The following is a 7132-nucleotide window of genomic DNA, read 5'->3' as shown; positions in this document are numbered from 1 at the left end:
ACTCACAGCTGAGCTCTTCTCTTGACATGGCCTTTGTCTGAAAGGAACCTCCTCACTGGTGGTGATGGCCTTCCCTGAAGGCAGTCTTACTTCACTAACTGGGAGGTGAAGGTGGGAGCCTGCCTTCATCTGGGGCAACTCTGAGGGGCTACTGCATTTCAGTCCAATGTCTTCCTCTGGCCACCTCTGCTTCCCTTACTCCCCATGATGCATGCTGTCTGTGCCCAAGGACCTGACTCGGAGTCTGCTTTTCTGGGGGAACTGGGCCTAAGAAATGCATTCTAATAAGAACTCTAAAATCAGCCACCAAAGTGGAGGACAAAGGCTAGGAGTGAATGCAGAAAAAGGAAAGCTAATTGTGCTAAGATGATGTGATTACGGGTGACTTAACTGTCTTTTCAAACGTGTTCCTTTAAATGTTTTATACGTTTACAATTTAAAGAAGAGGGAGTAGGAGGTAGGGAAAAATGACATAAAAGGCGTTGCATGAACGTGTAGCAGGGAGGGCCACCTGAGAAGGTCTGCACTGTCTCTTTCTCCTGCTTACTTTCTCTTGCATCCTCATGTTCCTGGAGTTCCATGCCCCATTCTGCCTGCCCTACTTTGAATAGAAAAATTGTTTGGAAACCCGGAGCCCTTGTACCAGAAGTCGTATGTGGTTAGGAACTCCGGCTTTCTTGTTAGGGACATTTCTTGACGAGCTGCCCTAGACAAGGGGATGAAAGCTGGATGCAGAAACCCTGTGAAAAATGGGACTCTGTGGAAATGAATAACCATGTCACCTTTAGAAGATTTATCTCACAATCCGTCCCAGAGGCACCTCTCCTTAGGAAAGGAATGCTCCGGGACATAGCCATAAAATAAGGCTTTTTATCTTGCTGCCTCGGGTCCACTTCTAGAGACACATAAACATTCCCGATAGTATCCACTGGGGTTTGCACATGCTGGCTCTCTGCAGCGTGCCCTGGGGAGACAGAGATCCAAGGTGGTAATTTAGATGTTTTTAATGGAATATTATCTCCTCTAGTAGAGAGGCAACATATTGGTGAATCTGCTGTTTCTTCTTTCCTGATTAAATCAAAATCTCAGCAGAAAAAAAAAATCAATCTCCTCCCCCAATTCCATTTATACCATCACTGCTTCAACTTCGATCTTATTACCTCTCACCTGGACGAATGCAATAGCCTCCTAATAGTTCTCCCTGCTCTGGTCTCTCTCCTGCCCTGCATTCAATTCTTCACACTGCTGCCAAGGGATCTTCTGAAAATGTTAATATGATATTGACAATCTCCTGCTTAAAGTCATTAATGGCTCTCCATTTATTAAATATATAAATGCCCAATCGAGGCACTGAAAAACCTTCATGATCCCTGCCTACATTTTCAGCACTCACTAGTCACTTTTCTTATGCCCCAAATATTTCAACCACATGCACCTTCATTTCTTGAACAACACATGCTCTCATATGCTTCCTAACCTTTGCAGATGCAATCCATTCAGTCCGAGATGTCCTTCTGGAATGACTCATCTTTAACATCACTGCCTCTGAGAAACTTTATTTTCTTGTTTAACTTTAAGTAAACTTGAACAATCTTCATGTATCAGTCAGGTTCGTAATGGCAGATGACAGAATCCACTTTAGTTAGCTTAAGCAGGAAGGAATCAATTGAGAAAATTGGAAAGCTTACTGAGTTGTTGGAAGGGCTAGGGAAATAAGTTTCAGATTCATTTTCCAGCAGCCGCTTCCAGCACCATACCTGGGTCGGGTTATCCAGAGGCCTCTCCCTCTGGTTCTAAAACCATGCTGGCCTCCTCTGTGTCACCACTGCTCATGGAATGGGGGTCCCACTCTCTTCCTTGTCTCCTCTAGTAGAGAGGCAGCATAACTTACAAATCCAGGTCTTATGTAAATGTGTCTGATTGGTAAAAATAAAGCCACATGCCTTCATTCTAACAGCAAGGGAGATTGGGAACTTTTTTATTTTTATTTTTTTTTGATTCTACATTGAGAAGGCAGAATTTAAAATGTGGAAATCTATCAACATGTCGTAAAGATGTTTAAAAGACATGAAGCAGCAGGAATGTCAGCCTTCCACTGTCTCTCTCTCTTTTTAAAAACGATTGCTGCGGCCGGGCATGGTGGCTCAAGCCTGTAATCCCAGCACTTTGGAAGGCCGAGGCAGGTGGATCACGAGGTCAAGAGATCGACACCATCCTGGTCAACATGGTGAAACCCCGTCTCTACTAAAAATACAAAAAATTAGCTGGGTATGGTGGCGCGTGCCTGGAATTCCAGCTACTCAGGAGGCTGAGGCAGGAGAATTGCTTGAACCCAGGAGGCGGAGGTTGCGGTGAGCCGAGATTGCGCCATTGCACTCCAGCCTGGGCAACAAGAGCAAAACTGCGTCTCAAAAACAAAACAAAACAAAACAAAACAAACAAACAAACAAAAAACAACGATTGCATTTTGCTGTTGTTCTCTTTATACATGCGTGCTTTCCCTGCTATACCAAGGATTTGAGTTAAAGTGATGTCTCACTCATTTCCATGTCCACAGCCCTCTGGCACAGTGCCTGACATATCAGTAATTCTTTGTTGATTGTTAAAATAATAAAGCTATGAGAATTCCTTGTCTAAAACTTTTGCATGGTTAATTATATACGATGTTATATCCAGTCTTGAAAACTGCACCCCAATCTGTATGCTCTAAAATGTATTAAACCAAGTCTTAAATAACTCAAGCTGCAGGAAACAGGACTGTAAATACTATTTCAAATTTGGCCTCTAGAAGCAAGACTGCAGATTCAGCGCTCATATTCAGTGCCACCTTATACATCATATGCCATAATAAACAGAGTGGCCCGCAGCAAATGAAGGAATAAGGCGAGGTTATCATCAGTGCTCTTTGCCTCCCCTCTCAGCCCGCCTCTCTTCTCACCTATGTCATGCTTTCTTGTCTGTAAAGCACTGTCACACCTTTATTTATTTAATGCTCATAGCTATCCCTTGTGGTTTTATTATCTCCATATAATATCCTAGGCCAGAGGTTGGCAAACTATAGCTTCAGGGCCCAGACCAGCTGCAGTCTGTGTTTGCAAATAAAGTTTTATTTGCAGTGTAGCCAAGCCCACTCATTTATGTATTACCTATGACTTCCTTGGGTTATAATGGCAGAGTTTTGTATTTGCTATGACCTGTGGAGCCTAAAATATTTATTATCTGTCCCTTCCCTTTATTAGGTCATGACCTAAGCCTCTGGAACATCGGTATCAAGTAAAATTGTCCATGCAAGTCAGAACTTGAAACTAGTCTTCTGTTTATGGGTTCCCTTCGATGATCTTATTGGGAGTCATCTAAAAATGTGTAGAACTATTTGAAAGTAGCTTTCTCTAACTGTAGTGTTCTTTTTTATCTCAGTTGATTCATACTGCTGACCAAGTGAATCAGACACGGAGTTTATAGCACTCTATATCATGAAAGGATGGAGGCGGGAAGGTACTGGGGTGGGGAATGTCAATGTAATTCTTATTATAAATACCAGCACAAAATTACTGAGGTAAATGAAGAAACAGCTACAAATGGGGAAGGTGAGGAAGGAGGGGTCGGGGAAGAGTTACCTTTCAGGTTTATCCCTTTTGTGTGATATTTTCAAAAACACTCGTGTGTTGCTTCAATAAAAATATCAAATGATTTTGGAAAAAAACAATATGTAAAGTCTGAGAGAAAGTACAAAGGAAGTCTGTCACTAGCATAGATTATACTGCAATATAGCTTGCTGTTTCTGGAGATATTTAAGGGTATGCATCCTGAGACATGCCTGAAAAGGCATACGACATACCCCATAATATCATATCTACTTTAGAGAACTGTAAGTCACAAAGCAAGACAATAGCCACACATCCCAAGTATGACTTCCATCATTTGACTGACAGTCATACAGGGGACATGCAAGCGCAGTAGCCTCACTACCCCAGTTATGCAGTCAGGTTTCCTGCAGAGGCCAGCACACCCAGCGTGCAATGGATGAGCCTCACCCTGGGAAAACCACCTTCATGATCCTGGTGTTTCCCTAACTAGGTGAGTATGGGCTTATAGTGGCCTGGCATCTCACTCTTGATTCCAAACACTTTACACATAGGGTCACTCACTTTGCAAAAGCTCTTGCCTGTCACTTGTGGCATAAAGACTTTTCCAAATTTTAAGAGCCAGACAATAACATTTTGGATACTAGAATATTTGCAAAATCCTAAGAAATGTATGCACAATATGAACAAGACCAACCAGAAGGCATTGGGTTCATTCACATACTCCAGGCCCCTCTTGGTGATTTCAACATCTTTTGAGGAATCTGAGACATTTGTTGAGGTGGCTAGGCAGAATAGAGGCGCACAAAATATTCAAGTCCTAATCCCTGGAACTTGTATGTGTTACTTTACATCATGGCAAAAGGGATTTTGCAGATGTGCTCAAGAATTTGAGATGAGGAGAGTATTCTGGATTATCTAGGTGGGTCTACGTAATCGCAGGGTCCTTGTAATAAGGACTCAGGAGGGCCAGATAAACAGATGGAAGGAAGGAAGAGAAGGCAGAGGAAAGGTGCCAAATTGCTGGTGAGAAATGTAGGCAGCCTCTTGAAGCTGGAAAATGTATGTAACAATCACTCCAACTTTAGCAGCTTAAAACTGCAGCCACTTTATTATATATCTTGAATTTTGAAATTAGGAATTCGGGCAATTTTTCTATTCCGTGTGGTATGCGCAGAGCTCATTTGGTGGTCACCGTTTAGTGGACCGATTGATCTGTATGGTCAAAGATGGATTCATAGCTGGCCTACCCCACTAGGTGGGGTAGGCTAGGAGGCTGGGCCTTTTAGCCAGGGCACTTGCATCTGGTCTCTCCAGGATGGCAGCCTCAGGTAGCCAAGAGTTATTTACTTATTTATTTATTTTTGAGACAGAGTATTGCTCTGTCTCCCAGGCTGGAGTGCAGTGACGTGATTGCAACTTACTGCAACTTCCACCTCTTGGGTTCAAGCAATTCTCCTGTCTCAGCCTCCTGCTACCATGTCTGGTTAATTTTTTGTATTTGTACTAGAGACAGGGTTTCACCATGTTAGCCAGGCTGGTCTTGAACTCCTCACCTCAGATAGTCCGCCCTATAGCTGCTCAAGACCCTCATAGAGAATAATTCAAGACAATAGAAAGTGGAATCTGCCAACTTCTCAAAGCCTGGAATTGCTTTTGCCATATTCTAATGATCAATATAGTCATAAGCCACTGGGATGCAAGGGGAGGGGACATAGACCCTACCTCTCGATGGGAGGCATGCCAGAGACGTTGTGGCCATCTTTTAATTTGCCACAGAAATGGATTAGAAATGGTGTAAAATGTACCTACATGTGTGTATTAACAGTGTGCTATGGAAGCTCAGAGAAGGCAGGGACCAACTCAGAGTAATAGTTCAAAGAGCGAGCTAAGGGTTTGTCAGACATTTCAGAGGGTAAAAGCTTTAAGTCATGATGTCACAAAGGAGGTGGTCATATTTAGGAAACAAGAAATTAGGTGTGTTAGGGTGGAGGGGGGCATGGAGAAGGAAAGGGAGATGATAATGAGTGTGGTGTTGATATAGTCGTGGCATGAAAAACACGATGATGTAAATAGAATCACCCATACACTGTGCATTTTATTTCATTTGTTCAGATAAGTTCTGGCTCTGTTGCCCATGCTGGAGTCCAGTGCTGGGACCATAGTTCACTGCAGCCTTGAACTCCTCGGCTCAAGTGATCTTCCTGAGTAGCTAGGACTATAGGCGGGCACCACCACACCTGGTTAATTTCCTTATTTTATTTGTAGAGACGAGGTTTCGCTGTGTTGCTCGGGCTGGTCTCAATCTCCTGGCTTCAAGCGATCCTCCCTCCCCTACCTCCCAAAGTGCTGGGATTACAGATGTGAGCCACTATGCCTGGCCTTCAAAGGTCTCTTCAATGAAGCAGAATAATCAGGCAGCAACAGCAATGGGATGGGGAAAGGGTGGAACTGATTGGGGCTGGGAGCCCGGGAGGAGAGGATTCTGATTGAAATGGAAGGGTCGTGGTATGAGAGGAGACAAAGCAGTAGAGAGAGACCAACACGCCTCTCTACCTTTATCTACCACAGCCCTCCTACAGCCCTGTGAACAAACCATAGCCCAGGCCCTGATGTAAGGAGTACAGTTCTGCCAGTGGTACATTCTTTCCTGGGGATACAGCTGTATTGGTCAGAAACAGCCAAGAGAAGACAATTTGGGAACTATTTAGGGAAAAGACTAAGGGTGAAGAGGCCCAGCATGGTGGCTCCTGCCTACAGTCCCAGCTCTTTGGGAGGCTGAGGTGGGAGGATACCTTGAATCCAGGAGTTCAAGGCTGTAGTGAGCTATGATCACACAACTGCCCTTCAGTTTGGGCAAAAGAGCCAGACCCTGTACCCCCAAAAAACAAAAACAAAACAAAACAAAACAAAAATACAAAATTAAGAAAAAAAGTTGGTGGAGAGGAAGGGTTGCAATGACATAGAAACTCCACTGGGCTCTGGAGAAAGGATCAGGATTTGCACAGATGGGTGAGGTTCTGAGCTGCAGGGAAATGAGGGTGGGGTGGGGAAGCGGGGGAAGAAATGACAGAAGACCCTTGGTCGTTATGGTCCCTATTGTCTTGAGGGTGGGGGACATGGGATTAAAGGAAGGAGAGGCTACTGAGTTACTTGGTTCTAAGTCCCTCTCCTGAGAAGTGGAGCCTGAGGTTACAATAGAAGGAGAGAATGAGAAAGTTGCCCTCTGGGAGCTCAACAAAGTCTCCAGGGAGAGTATGAGGCCGACAAATCTTTCTAGGAATCAGATGGCAGAGTAGGTATCAATGAAGTGCTCACCTTCTCAAAGTCATCCAACTTATCACGAGGACAAGGCTGTGAAAAGGACATCCTGGAAAATCCAAAACAACATTTTTTGGAAGATAAAGGAAATCCAGTTTGCTGAGATGTTTCTGCGTGTTGGGAGATAAATCACATTATTGTATTTTATCAGCAGATTGGTGGGGAGTTTAACAGCTTAAAGCTGGCAGTGAAATGGAAAGGGTTCCTCGTATCTATGAATAATCCAC

At 43.9% G+C, this 7132-nt stretch overlaps 1 pseudogene; it reads right to left on the bottom strand.

Moving 5' to 3' along the window:
* Positions 1-3936: 3936 nt before the first annotated feature.
* On the bottom strand, positions 3937-4085 carry LOC120367500 (U1 spliceosomal RNA; annotated as a pseudogene).
* Between the last annotated feature and the right edge of the window lie 3047 nt (positions 4086-7132).

Source organism: Saimiri boliviensis, chromosome 12, assembly GCF_048565385.1.
Source record: "Saimiri boliviensis isolate mSaiBol1 chromosome 12, mSaiBol1.pri, whole genome shotgun sequence".
In the NCBI taxonomy this organism is placed as follows: domain Eukaryota; kingdom Metazoa; phylum Chordata; class Mammalia; order Primates; family Cebidae; genus Saimiri; species Saimiri boliviensis.
The sequence above is the reverse complement of the archived record's forward strand: the minus strand, read 5'-3'. Positions and strand labels throughout refer to the sequence as shown.